We start from the raw sequence: 14,084 nt of genomic DNA on the forward strand, positions 1-14,084 counted from the left end.
ATTTCTATATATATTTATATCCATATACAAATAAATAAAAACCAGCTGATGCATGTGCAAGTGTCTTAAGCCTATCAATTGAGTGATGAGGCTGGTGAGCTCATTAGTTTTTGCGTCTCCTCTGCAGAATGCAGAAATATATCGTTTATCCAACAGCTGAGAGTATGAAACTAATGTGCTTATTTCAGTATTAGGCCTTGGTATTACAGTCAAATGTGTGAGGGTACCCCTTTGTGCAGAACTGGGGCAGGTGATAAGGTGTTTGTTCTGTCATCTAGTTTAAAAAATGTGTATATTCTGCAGCCTTAGTAGCTCAAATTAGGTTAAAACCAGTATTTTTTTGACATACTGCCTTTCATCAAAGAATTTCAGAATGGTTTCAAACATTAATTATTTAAGACTTTTTAGCACCAAGGCTCCATTTGGGCGTATCACTAGAGCATATGTTTCATTTTTAACGTACATGCTTGCTTCTATTTCCAGTTGACTTCAAGAAGGTATAAAACGTTCTTAGTTTTAGGCATATGGTTAATATTTTGCTGAATTGAAGCCAACTTACAAAGCTGCCAAAGTATGCATGTTAATTAGGAAATATAAGCAAAGATCTTGATTTATGGTCTTTACTTGTAACTTCTTAAAGATGTAGAACATGAAACTAGATTTGGTAGAATATGAACACCTTCTTAAATTTTCCTGAGACACTCTTAAACAGCCTTGATTTGCTTTTTGGTTTCTTTCTTCTGTGGGTTTTTTTTTTTTGTTCGTTTGTTTTTCTTCTTTTTGAAACGTTTAAACTATAGGACTTTGAAGAAGGGTATGTGATGAACAGCTTGATTCTTGTTTTTCCTTTTCCTGATGATTTTTCACTAAAAGCATGGTAAGAAACAAAATAGAGGAATATACCATTAATCATCAGCAAACCCCACTTAGAAGGCATTGGCAGCATTTCTAACTTGTACAGTGAACATTTTGCTCATTAAAAATTGAGTGGCAAAAAAAAAAGGGACAGTTTTTGTAATCCAATGCTCCTCTTTGGTTTCAGATATTGATTTCTTTTTCAAGAAGCTCTGTTACCTTATCGCCTTCAGCCCTGGCCAGAATCTTTGTTACCACTAAACAATTTCATGCCGATGCTATTGGTTTGCTGTTGTTGCTGTTGCAGACCCACGTGCCTAGTTGCTGTTGCTTGCTTTTATTTGCTTATTTTGCTTCATATGTTTTGAGGTATGAGAGTCCTGAAAGTGTCTTGCAGTATGCAGCTTTCATGAATCAATCCCAGTTTATGAATGTTAGAAATTATAATTTGAGCTGATCCTCAGCATTTGTTTGTGTTATGTTTAAATACAATTAAAGCTTTATTTCAGTTGTTGGCTGGCTTTCTAAATCATCTCGATTAATTTTTTTCTTTCATAAAAAATTGAAATAAGCCAATAGTGATTAATCTTTTAAGAAGACAAGCTAATCACTGTGACGAAACTTTAATTATTGTGAAGAAGCTGCTAAGCACCTTTGGTTTTTATGTGGTATTTCCTTTCAGTAAAGCATGGAAGTAATTTCTGCTGTATCGATGTTTTTGAAATTTTAAAAATGAAGAGCCTGACTCCAGATATATATTTATCAGATACTGATGTCTTTTTCAATGAAATTGTCTTTTGATTGTTTACAGCTGAAAGGTAGGCAGGATGAATGGCCGTTGCCTTTCCAGCAGAAGACTGGCAGCAGAGGAATCCCTAAGGGGAATGCTCTGAAGAGGCCACTCCTGCAGCAGCTGCGGGTCCTGTGCTGGGAACTGCCAGGCAGTGGCTTCTGGAAGTAAGGAGGAGTCTGGATGAATTTGGATTTATGCTGTGTGTTTGTGACCCCAGTTGCTAGGGCAAAGGAGCCTTATCCTCCTAAAATAGGGAAGGTGCAAAGCTAAGGTTGGAGTTCACAGCTTTTTCTCGTTTGATGTTCCTGTATCGATGGCCCTGTTCTGTCAAAGCTAATTATACAGTTTTACAGATCAATTCCCTCCTGGATTAACAGACTTCTGCCAGTGTAATTATTATGCTGTCTGAAGAGATGCTAAAGTCAGCACAGCTGTGTACGAAGGTTTGGAGTGCGGACTCTACTGCTGACATGTAAATGCAGCAGTGAGAAGGTAGTTGCACATCATGACTGAATAGGTTTGGTTTTCTTTGTTGTTCATCTCCTCTTTCTTCTCCCTTGAAAACAACAACAAGCTTACCACTGCCAAAAGAAATAAGTAGATTCTACAGATGAGGCAGAGAAGACAAGAGGGGCTTGGTTAATGGAGTTTCTCTGACTGATGTTATCTAATGGATGTAGCTATTCTTCCAAATTTTAGAAAACGAATATTTGAGGATATAGAGACAGGCCTTTCTGGTTAGGGTGATGATTGCTGAAGTGGAGAACTTGTCTTGGTTCCTTTGTTATTCATGGTGAGTTTTTCCATTTTCTGTGTGACAGTTTAGAAATCTGGACTCTAGTGTACAGAAGCGATTGAAGAGAGGTCACTGGGAGCTTCGAATACTCAGCATTGAGGTCAGCGGGCTTGAGCACAGAATTCAGTAAATTATAGTCCTGGCTTTGATCCAGGCAAATCTGGTTTTATTTTCCTTATTCCTTTTTGCTTATCTTTATTGAGATGCATTCCTTACAGGAGATACGAGTTGTACTCTTTAATGTTCACAATGCTTGGGATATTCTGGATGTGGTGCATTGTTATTCTCTTTATAATGCAGATACTGTGCAATAAACAGAGCAGAGACCACTGATTGAATAAGTGATACTTAACTGTATCAGTTCCGTGACAGATCTGACATGTACTAAATGAACAAGATTCTTCTGGAAAAAGCAGCAGTTGTGTAAATAGCAGCTGTCACATTATGTATAGACAGCACATAGGATGACATGCACCATCTTAATGTTGGATTTTTTTTTTTTCCACATTGAGACCTTAAATTAGACTTGAAGTATATTTTAAAATAGGTGTTACTTCTTCAAGTTTCTGTCGTATAACTGCATGTTCTATGCTGTGGGTACTCTCCATACCTTTTGTAATCCCAGCATAAACAAGAAAAGACTTGCCATCATATTTGTTATAGACCTTTCCCAATCTGCCTTACATTCCAGAATTCAGGGAAAAAGAAACTTATTTTGCCTTTTGTTTTTTTCATTAGGCACATGGCTTTGTGTATGACTGAAAGATTAGCTTGATTTTTGCAGGGTGAAATTAAAGATCAGTTACAGGTAATAGTGGTCCTGAACAAAGGAAAGGAGAGAATTGGAATCACTGTCCATATTTATGCAGTTAGTTTTGTTTCTTGAGACTGATGATATCAATACGTGATTGTTGGCAAACCCAGAGGAAAGGAAAAGATTACTTTTGTGCTTGTGAGAGACAAATACACCGTCTGGATGCTACCTGTGCAATTTGATTTTGTGCCTGTTTCTCAATACTATCTGCTTGCAGGTGATGATCTAAAGCAATGCAGTGTTCTAGACCAGAGATTTCTAGTTAAGATTTTTCTGAATTCTTTTGCACGTTGTCTTACTCTTCCTGATCATTCAAGGAGGAGGTAACTTTCTCGTACTTTCTTTTTAATTGAGATACTGAAACAGAAATACTTCTCTAATGCATCCATGTATGACTTACTGTTTTTCTAATCTTTGTTTTCAACGTTTCTAGTTGTGAAATTTTTTTTGCTAATGACTTCTATATTGATGTGTAGGTAGCATGTAGGTATTTATAGGAGCATTTAGTTTTGATAGCTTGTTCTGTTAATCTGGGTTTGAATTTGAGCAATAATACATAATGATGCACTTAAAAATATATATATAGTGCTGTGTGACTGGATTGTGTGTTGCTTGGTGGAACAACCTTTATGGTTTACTGTGTCTGTAGTCACTAGATAGGGGATTACTACGGCAGCAATAAATCCAGTTCTGTTTTGGAGCTTCTGTCGCAGTGAGATACAGACCCCAAGAAAATGAGTGAGGAGTTAAAAGCTATATAGGAAATTCTGTAGCATTCCTATAAAGAAGGAAATTCAGTAATTTTAATGACTGAGTGATTACGTAGGATACAGTTCCTGCTCAAGAAGTCAGGGCTGTGTAACTAGTGCTTCTGATCGGCACTCAGGTTAATTGTTTTATACAACCAGCAGCACAACCTTGTAATCCAGTAGGTAGTGGACTATAATTGGTGTTAGAGAAAAGGTTTATTTTTAAGTTGTCAAAACTTATGGGCTAAATTGTAATAATTGTTTTCTATTTGGAGATGGAGGTGATGATTTGCAGTCTTTAAAGTAAGACTTTTGATTTGGTTTAGATATATCGGTGGTAAACATTTGTTGGGAATCTATGTATTTCTTATATGAAGAACCTTGATAAAGCTTTGGAAAGCTGACTTTCAATCTGGTGAAAAATAATCCTTTCATTATGAAATAGAACTCCAAAAGTATTAGATGCAAACCGCAGCAAAACAGTTTAATGCAAGCAACTAACTCTACCTATGGAAATAAGCTCATAAAACGTCCTTTGATTTGCTGTTCAGTTTTCTCAGCCTCTGGGATTTGCAGTAATGGTTTCTCAGCTAGGTGAGAAAGTAGAGAAAGAACATAAGACTTAGACTTGCCCTGATTTATTGGAGCTGATGTTCTTAAGTGACTTAGTTTTCTGTGCTGATCTAAGGCTTAATAGTGCAACAAAATATCAGGAAGGGCATTAGGACACTGAGAGGTGATAAAGCATCTGCAGTTTGAGACTGAAATAAAGAAACATTCAGAGATAATTTCATTTACGTGTCCATGTGTTCTGTGATTTAGGTCACTCAGTTGCTAATATAAGAAAAAGAGGAGTTTGAGGTTTTCCGTTGTAGAGCACAAATGAAAAAATATGTACTTTTTATTTTTCAGGAAGAGAATCAATATAAACAGTCAAGATACTGAGGAGTTCTGAAGAGGTAGGCAGGTCTCCTGAGCTGAAACTTGCTTTTATTGAAGCTTGTAATATATTCTCCAGCATTATGCTCTATACTTCAGAAAACTTGATTTCAAGACGCTTGCATTGATAGTGGCTTTCATTAGGAAGAACTGAGAGAGACAAGGACAGAAAAGTGTTTTAGCATTCACGGGAACGCGACACCCAGTTACATGGTGAGGAGAAGTGGCAGGAAGCAAGAGTAATCAGTGACGGCAGGAAGGACCTGTTGCAGGGTGGTAGTTTTTGCAGTTCTTATTTGTTTTGTTAAAGTTTCATTACTTTTTGTCAATCTGTTGGCAGACGATACATCATTAAAGGCCAATTGATATGTACAAACATTCACAGAATTGCTGTCAGACTGAGAAAAAAGCGGTTTCAGGATTTGGAATGCAACTGCTATCTGGGTCACTGGGGATCTATAGCATGCTTTCTCTGTGAGCTAGCTCCGTAGATGAAGTCTTTGAAGACAGAGGCAAAGATCTGAGAGGAAAGCTTATTCAAAATAAACTTAATTTTTGGCATATCAGACTTAGAATAATAGCGCAGGTTACTTTGTCATCTTGAAAGTTGCAATTTTTTATATTCGTTATATCCTTCTCTAATGAATGGAGATTTGAGGCATGATGTGACAGAGCAGAGGAGTTCTCTGTATTACCCCTGATGCTGCATTTAATTCCTGATTCATAGATTCAGCCATCTGCCATAGGAGCACGCGGATCCCATGATCAAGAATTTTCATTGCACCGTAGGGGTTAGTGTACTCTTGAGTAACACTTCTGTGTTCAGTGGGATGAAACTACCAGATCTAGGTGGTCCTACCTTAATCCTAACTTGCCAGAGGTGTTCAGCACACCTCATGTGCTCCTAAACTGTCATCTTCCACACATGTCTACAAGAAGCTGTATTCAGCAAACTGCAAAGCAACTATTGCATTTCTTGCTTTGCTTTTCTGGCACTAGTTGTAGAGAAAACAAGAGGTTTGAAAGCAGTTTTCATGCTAGCACGTGCTCGAGGAGAGGATGTGAGTGTGCACAGCTTTACAGTCGCCAATATGGAAGTGGTTTTGCTGAAACAACCTGTGCTAGGGAACTTAAGGTTAGAAAGCTCAAGAGAATTAATTAATCTTAAGGAGTGCCCTCTGTCTCTAAGCCAAGTGTTTAGTAGGGTAGATTTTACTCAAGCTATAACTCATCTTTTCAGTTGGAATAGGCACTCCAGATCCATCCAGCAGAAGAGCTGTGTCCCTGGGAAAGGGCAGTCCTTCCAAACCACGTCCGAGGCTGCAGCACAGGTAAGAGCATGTGCTGGCACAGCCCCAGCACATCACCCTTTCACATCTACACAAGAGACAGTCTGTACAGAGGGTCACCTTTGGTGAATGAATTGCCCTGTCTTTTTGGGGGGGACGTAGATTAGGAAGGGATGATGCTTAGACCTTCCGTATGAGAGAGCACACGTATACTGTAGTGTGAGCAGGTTCTTGTGACTAGGAGATAAACATCAACAAGCATAGTCCAGCGTGTGGAGGATACTCCAAAAGCACTGGTTACCTTAAACGTGGCTTCTCAGGCAGAACACAGGTCTAATGTGTGGCACCAGCAGTTCTGTCAAGTAAAAAACTGTATTGTATGCTATGAATCTCACAAGCAGTTGTCAGCTTTCTGTAGATAATGTGAAGAAAATCTTCTCCTGTCTCAATTGAACCAGCTGAAATAACTTTCCAAATGATTCTGCTTGCTCTCTGACTGTAAGCATATTATGCATTCTTGTAAACAAAATACTGACAGGTTTGCAGTTTGTGGTACATGCACAGCACGATCCTGGTGACGTGTGTTCTTGTCTCTTGTAGCTCCTGGGAGCCATCCTGTGTGACCTGCTGGGATTGACAGGGCTAGGGAGTGGTGGTGTTTCCTGTCTGTGCATGCATAAGCCCCTGAAGGCTCACCAAATGCAGGCATGAATCCTGTCAGGTTCCCATGCTATCCTTTGTCTTTCCCCCTCAATTTCTTGTCCTTCTTTGTCTTCCCTGAGGTCGTGATTATGCTTCATCGTGTGGGCTTGAAGAGAGTCTCCACTGACTGAAAGACGTAGTTCAGACTTCAGGGTGCAGTTATTACCCTTTACAATGTGGAAATAAGACAGTTGAAGGAGATAGATTACAGGATGAGATCCTCCTGCTGGACTTCCCACGTGACCGTTCTCACTTCAGCATTCTGCATTTACTGTTGATAGTGCCAGGTATGTAAGACAGTGGAGTCCTACCAGTGGAAGAGGCAAGAGGTGGCCTATTATTGAAGTTACATGGAAATAAATTGACTCTTGGTGGGTTAGAGAGAAAAGAAAAAAAAAAAAATCTTGGCCCTCTACCTTCTGATTTTCCTTGTCTTATTTTGAAAAATTTGATGATTTTGGTGTGGGTCTTATCTGAACTACTGGCAGCCATAGCAGGTTAACCTGCAAATGGTGGCCAAATAGCTATGGTGGGGAGTGGTTTGAGTTTTTTTTGTGTTGAATATGATGCAGTGGTTATAGGCATGTGTGAGGCACATATTGAGCCATGTGCATTAGGAGGTCATGAGGCAGCAAAATACAGAGAATCTCAGAATGGCTTCAATGTGTCCCCAGCATACTTATGTTGAAATGCATTATTGACATGACCACTGCACCCCAAGAGCGCTCTAAGGTCTGTAGAGTGTCGTTCGATTAATGAGTGCTTTAGACTGTACATCGAAATGTTTGCTTGAGCGCTTTTACTAAGCACAGTGTAGTTATAGTCAGATACATTGGAGTGCTGACCCACTATGATGCAGTTTATTTTGGAGGAAAGGGTTGAATTTAGATTTGCGCCCCCCCCCCGCTTCCAGGTAGTCATTAATAATTCATCTGCCTCTTCAGAAATGTCTTCTTCTGGTCAACATACTTTTATTTCTTTATTTCTCATTAATATTTTACCTGTATTCAACGATTGAGCTTTCCCACTGGAGTGTGCACATAGCTTTCAGGTTTCATGTTGTAGGTTTAGTTGCAGGTCTGAGCAACCCTTTCAGTAGTCAAACTGATTTTACTTTCAGAATCATCAGTGTTTCTGTTTTCATTGACTGCCATTGTTATCAAGTAAGGCCACACAAGATATAGTATATCTTTTCATCCCCTTTCCTTAATAAAGTGTAGAATTTGCATCAGGTTCTGAGCTCCAAATTATCATAGGATACTGTACTCCTACTAAAACATCCAACCAGATTTGCTACGTGTGTTAAAATCAGCAGCTGAAATAAACCACAGTCAAGTGAAGATGATGTTATTTCTTTGTGGATTTTTCTGTGATTTGAAAATAACTATCAGAGTCTGGAATCGTGGAGGTATTTAGGCTGGAGGGGACATCCAGAGCACTGTAGTCCAACCTGCTTTGAGCAGGGTTGACATTGAATTCAGACCTGAGAGCTCTTTCCTGTTAGGCAGTGAAAGCCTCCAAGAATGGAGAACCTCTCTGGATAACCTATTCCAATGATTGTTCATCCTGAGAGAGAAAAAAAACCTCCTCATGTCCAGTCAGATCTTTCCCTGCAATTTTTGACTATTGTCTTTCACTATCCTGCTACACATCTTGGCAGAGAACTTGGCTGTGTCTTCTTGGTAAACTCATGGGTAGTGGAAGGCTTGTTTCTTTCTGTGGGTCCAAAACTGAATGCAGTTTGCAGATGCAGTCTAGCGAGTGCCAAGTGAGAGGAATGAATTACTTCTCTTGCTCAGTTTGCTGTGCTTGTGTTGATGCAGTGCGGTGTGCTGTTAGCCTTCATTGCTTCCCGGGTGCAATCCTGACATGTTGAGCTTATCGCTCGCTAGGGCTCCCTGATGTTTTCAGCAGAGCTACTGCTCTGCTAGTCAGTCTCTTGCATGTACTGCTGGAAGGGGTCAGATGCATCATTAAGTATTTGTCCCTGTTGAATTTCATGAGATTCTTGTTGGCCCGTATCTGTCTAGGTCCCTTGGAACATATTGACTGCGTCCTCAGCTCATAACCATCTACAGGCTTTGAGAGTGCATTTTGTCCCCTCCTCAAATAACTGACTTGGACTTGTACATGACTATGGGGTGTGTCAGATGTTAATGTTTCTCTTGAAACTTCTGCATTTCATTTTGGGTAGACAATTTCCTTTAATGCATGTAAATTAGAAGAAAGTAAAATTATCTGCTGCAGATTTGGGGCTGTTTTATAAATATCATGTATACAGTTGGCTCAGTCTGTTGAAATAGATATTAGTGCGTAGTGTGGACTTTTGGTTATGAAATTAGGCAAGACACCAAATTTATTTATTATTAATGACTTTATATGGACAAGGTTCCCAAATGAAACTGATTGGAACATTGTCGTGTAAGTTATTTTCTATGAGGTAGCAAATCTGGTTGATAATTTGTCTGTGCCAATGTGAGCTAAACTAGAAAAAGGGTCAATGATGTCAAGATATTTGAAAATATAGGCTGTTTTGCTGGACTGAATAAGGAGGTGCTTGCCCCCTCCAGCTATTATAGACACTAATGGGATTATAAACAGTTTTTTCAGGTCATTGTGGTAAACATTTTTCCTCTGTTCTGAAGCCTTTCATTAAGTGACTGAACAGGAGAAATGAGTAGTTTTATGTTGGGTAAATGCAGGACATCAGTACAGCCTGTGTTTGGAGCAATAAAAGCTGTTAATAACATGAATTATGCCTTGTGCTAAATATCACAAGAACTTATTTCATTGTTTGTGAGAGCAAGCGAGAAAACTTACTCTCACTGCGCTGAAGGAGGGATTTTCTTTGGGTTAGGGACCACTGGTGTTGAGAAAATCCTCTATTTAAACTGACTGGATTAGAGACCCAGTGAAGCATTTGTGAGAGAGTGCATAGTTTTGGTGCAGTGCTGGGCGAAAGAATCTGTCATGGCTGCTTGTCTCTTCATTAGTTGTCAGGTTCCTTTTCTTTTTCCCCCTTTTGTTTTTTTTTTTCCTAAGCACGGTGTAGAAAACCTGTCCCTCTACAATTCTGTCTCCTGGCTTCTTCAATGTTTCATGGAACAGATTGTCTCAGAAATGCTTAAGTGGATTTGTTTCCCCCTGGTCCAGTTGGCGCAATGTAAGAGGTGCTGAATCAATCTGAGTATTTTGGGGGAAAAAAACAGTGTTCACTGTCCCATCTTTACTCTTTGTGTCAATAAAAATATTTCTGTCATCCTAGAAAGGTTTCCATGGTGCTAAGTTGTTTTCCAATTATTCCCTACAGGAATTTGGCCACTTGCTGCAAAGGGAGAACTTGTGTGTCTGCGTTGGTGGTGTTTGTGTTGGAGACACAGTTGGTGGTCAGCATGTTCATCCCTAACTACCCTTTAGCTGGATCCTAGAGCACTTTGTCCTGTACTGAGCTGTAGAGAGGCAATAATGATTCCAAGTGGCAATGGCTGAATCACTGATATATTCAGTATTGCCAGCTACCTTGATGGCATCCACGTATGCAGAAGAGTTACTGTGGGGGCAGTCTTGATTCAATGGTTTTGCTTTATCCTGTGATCTGATTTGACAGATTCTTCTCTTTTTTCAAGTCTTTTTATGGCATCTGTGGAATATTACTTTGTTAAAATTAGTGGGAATCTGTGATATTTATTGTTTTGTGATTTATTTTTTTTTGAAAATTCACTTTATGTAACTCACCTTTAATAAAAATTTATATACGAAAGAGAGAGTAGCTTGTTGGGAGCTCTTGTTTTGTTGCTGCAATGTGGATTTCCTAACTAGGGTGTTAAAAAAATTCGCGTTCTGCGTGTATGGGACTACAGTTAGGAAATGTTGGCCTGCAAACTTTCAGTTGTATTTTCTCCATATGGGTCTTTCATACACTGACCTTCTTCCAAGGGGTAAGAGGGTCTTTTTCTGTAAGTGAAAGATAAACATTACTGGAACATTGCAAATGTCTTCCTTTAAGCAGTAGTATGAGATTTTGCAGCTTTTGGTGAAGAGAAGTCTTTTCAGCAAAGAATAGTGGCCAGCATATTACTGAATAATGTCACTGAATGCAACAGTAGGTTTTTTTTATGATTAGCGAGTAACATGCCCTGACATTTGAATTACTAGTTTGTAGGTTATATTATGCCACTGTGAATTTATACAGGCGTATCTGTCTTAAGGTTAAAACCTTCAGGGCATTAAATGTCATATTTGAAGAAGGTACTGCTTTGTTTTCCTGTGGTTTTCTTCCCCCCAAACCCCCCCCCTAAATTAAGGGGATTGTTTGAACTTGCACAGATTTTTTTTTCAGCTAATTCCCCTGACCAGCCACCACTAAGAATTACATGAGAAAATTCCTGTACCTAACCCATTAGGTTAAAAAAAGATGATTCATGCTACAGGGTTACTGGAATATTCTTCCTCTGTCCAAGTAAAGGGTAGGTTTAACAAATTGTTAGAAATTCTTTGTAAGAAATGGTTTCATTTTGTCAAGGAGACAATGCTGAATTTATTTTTTTTTTTTTCCTGTTTACATAATGAAGGTTTGATTGTAAAGTTCATGAGTGGGAAATGCATATTGTTTGCTTATCACCTAATAGGCACTTGCCCATTTTTCTTGAGAGTATATAACATAATGTGGGTATTTAAGAGAGCATGTTTAAAAGACAGTATTATGCAGATTTTGATGTTTCCCTTCTGTATTCTTTTCCTAGTATTCTATAACAAAGTGTGAATTTTTAATATTCATTTTTTTCATTCCCTTAACTCTGATGCAAGGTAGAATGATACAGGCAGTCATTTAAAGAAATGAAAGAGCAACATTACAGGTTTAGTATTAGCCAGTAAGTAACCAGAGATGAAAAAAAAATCTTATAATGGCCTCTGAAATACCTGGGCAAAGGTGTTCTATTTTGTAGGCTTTAGGACCTCTATTACTAGTATTTACTTGCTCATTTAAACCTCTTTCACTTGCAAATTTATCTTTATTTGATATTTAAGTTTTATTTAAGATTTTTGGTCTTGTAATATTAATCATTTATCTCACTTATCTAAGATCACAGAAGATGATATTTAAAATAAATGAATCCTAAATAAGTGCAGCTCTGCAGACTGCAGTATTTCATCTTGTCTGCTGCGTATCTCCCTTGCCCTAGGAAGGTGGGTTTCTCAGCTTGCGTGTTCCATAGTAACCAGGGTTCTGAGAACCAGGTTGGCTGATGCAACAAAATAGCAGCAAATAAAAATGCAAAGTTGCTATGGTAATTGTAATTGTCATAGCTTCACTATCAGATGTCAATTTTGAGTTTTATTGAAATTCTTCATATTTATGCCAATATAGCAGTACAGCAAGACATGTGAAATAATGATTCTGTAATGAAAATTCTGGTTTATTGTATCCTGTGAGTTCTCATGTTCTGTCTTGGGTGATGAAACATTCTGATTTCAGTATGTGAGCTGAGTGAAGAAGGAATCTAATGGTGAAAAAACATCATGCAACTACTTACCAAATGAGTATCTTACAGCAGTACACGATACGCACTTAAAAATATTCCAGTGGATTTTTTTTAATGACGTGTACTACACAGTGTTAAAGGAATACCGGAAAAAAAAATCCCATCTAAATTTCATAGCTGCTTTCATGTCTAAATTTCATAGCTCTTGCTTAGGTAGCCCATAAAGATGTTTAAAGGGGAATGCTTGTTTTCTTTCTATTTTATATATCTTACTCGGTGCACTTGGAAGTGTTTGAGGCTATGTTCCCACTGGATGGGTGAGTTGTTAGCAGCTGTATGGATTAGCCTGATGACATTCTTGTGTAGTTCTTACAAGCATGATCATTCCAGGACAGTGTTTATTGATTATGCAGTAGTAATCATCAAAGATACAGCCTATAATGATCTGTTTTATTTTATTGATTTTTGCAGGACCTTAATTTCATCAATATTTAGTTCGTGTCAACATTTGTGGAATGAATATTATGCTTACTCAGTTTCTTTATGCATCTGGTCTGAGATCTTGGTTGGAAATGTAACCACTTACAATGGTTTTACTCAGCTGTTGGTTGTAGAAGGTGGTTGTTGCTTTGTTTGTTAATTTTATTTATGTATTTAAATAAATCATTAAATCAGTCGACTATAATATACAACAGATTTTAAAATAGAAAAAGCTGCAATGTTAATTTACCTATGCAATAGTACAGATTTCAAACTGTAAGGCTCTCCAGATCATAAAATAATCCAAATCCAATAAAATAATTACAAGCACTGAAAGTTTGCATGTTTGTGAAATGTGGTAATTTCTTTTTTTTTCAATATGAACTCAAGGTAGTGCTGCAGTCTGTATCTGTACGTGTCTGTCATGGAAGTAGATAGCTGGAATGTTAGGTAATGTCTGTTTGAAAAATACTAGGAGTTTCTAAACTCTTTCACTTCTCTGAAGAATTAGCTGATGTAGACAAGTACATCCTCTATCAAAATGTGGAAGCTGAAGTTTGCCAGTGTTGAATGTTGGCCGTATTTAATCCTGATTAAATTTAATCTTTTAAGTTGCTTTTGAATTCGGAGGAACTGATTCAGAAAGTTGTGGGGAAATCAGTTTATTGATTTATACTGACCTAATGTCTGTTCACTACTTAGGAAGTTATTTCAGTGCCTAAGTACAGATGAAGCAAAAATTTAAACTAATATTGAGGGCAAAATTTCTATTAAGAATGTTTTGTAATTATCTTCCTCTTTAAAAAACAAACCGACCTCCCTTCCCTCTTGTTGTTTGCTTAAGACTTGTGTTTATGTGTGCACACGCATACAGACAAAACGCAAAACCCTGAAATGTGTTTGTATAAAAGGAAAATAATTACTGTGTTTAAGTGAAACAAAATTGTTGTAAGTAAATTAATTCAATGAGCAACTTTTTTTAAAAAAGCATCAGTAAAAATTCAGTGTTAATTTTGTGTAAAGAAATGGTGTTAAGTCTATAAATGGTTTTACTGGGAAAAAAACCCTAGAATGTGTGACTGCGAAAAACAGTCTATTTCTAAAGTAGTGTGATTTTTTTTTTTTTTGAATTTTTTTTTTTAGTTGCTTCTTTTTGCTACCAAAATTTCTTTTAGAAGGGAACA

The sequence above is a fragment of the Cariama cristata genome, unplaced genomic scaffold, assembly GCF_000690535.1.
Source record: "Cariama cristata isolate BGI_N322 unplaced genomic scaffold, ASM69053v1 scaffold43462, whole genome shotgun sequence".
In the NCBI taxonomy this organism is placed as follows: domain Eukaryota; kingdom Metazoa; phylum Chordata; class Aves; order Cariamiformes; family Cariamidae; genus Cariama; species Cariama cristata.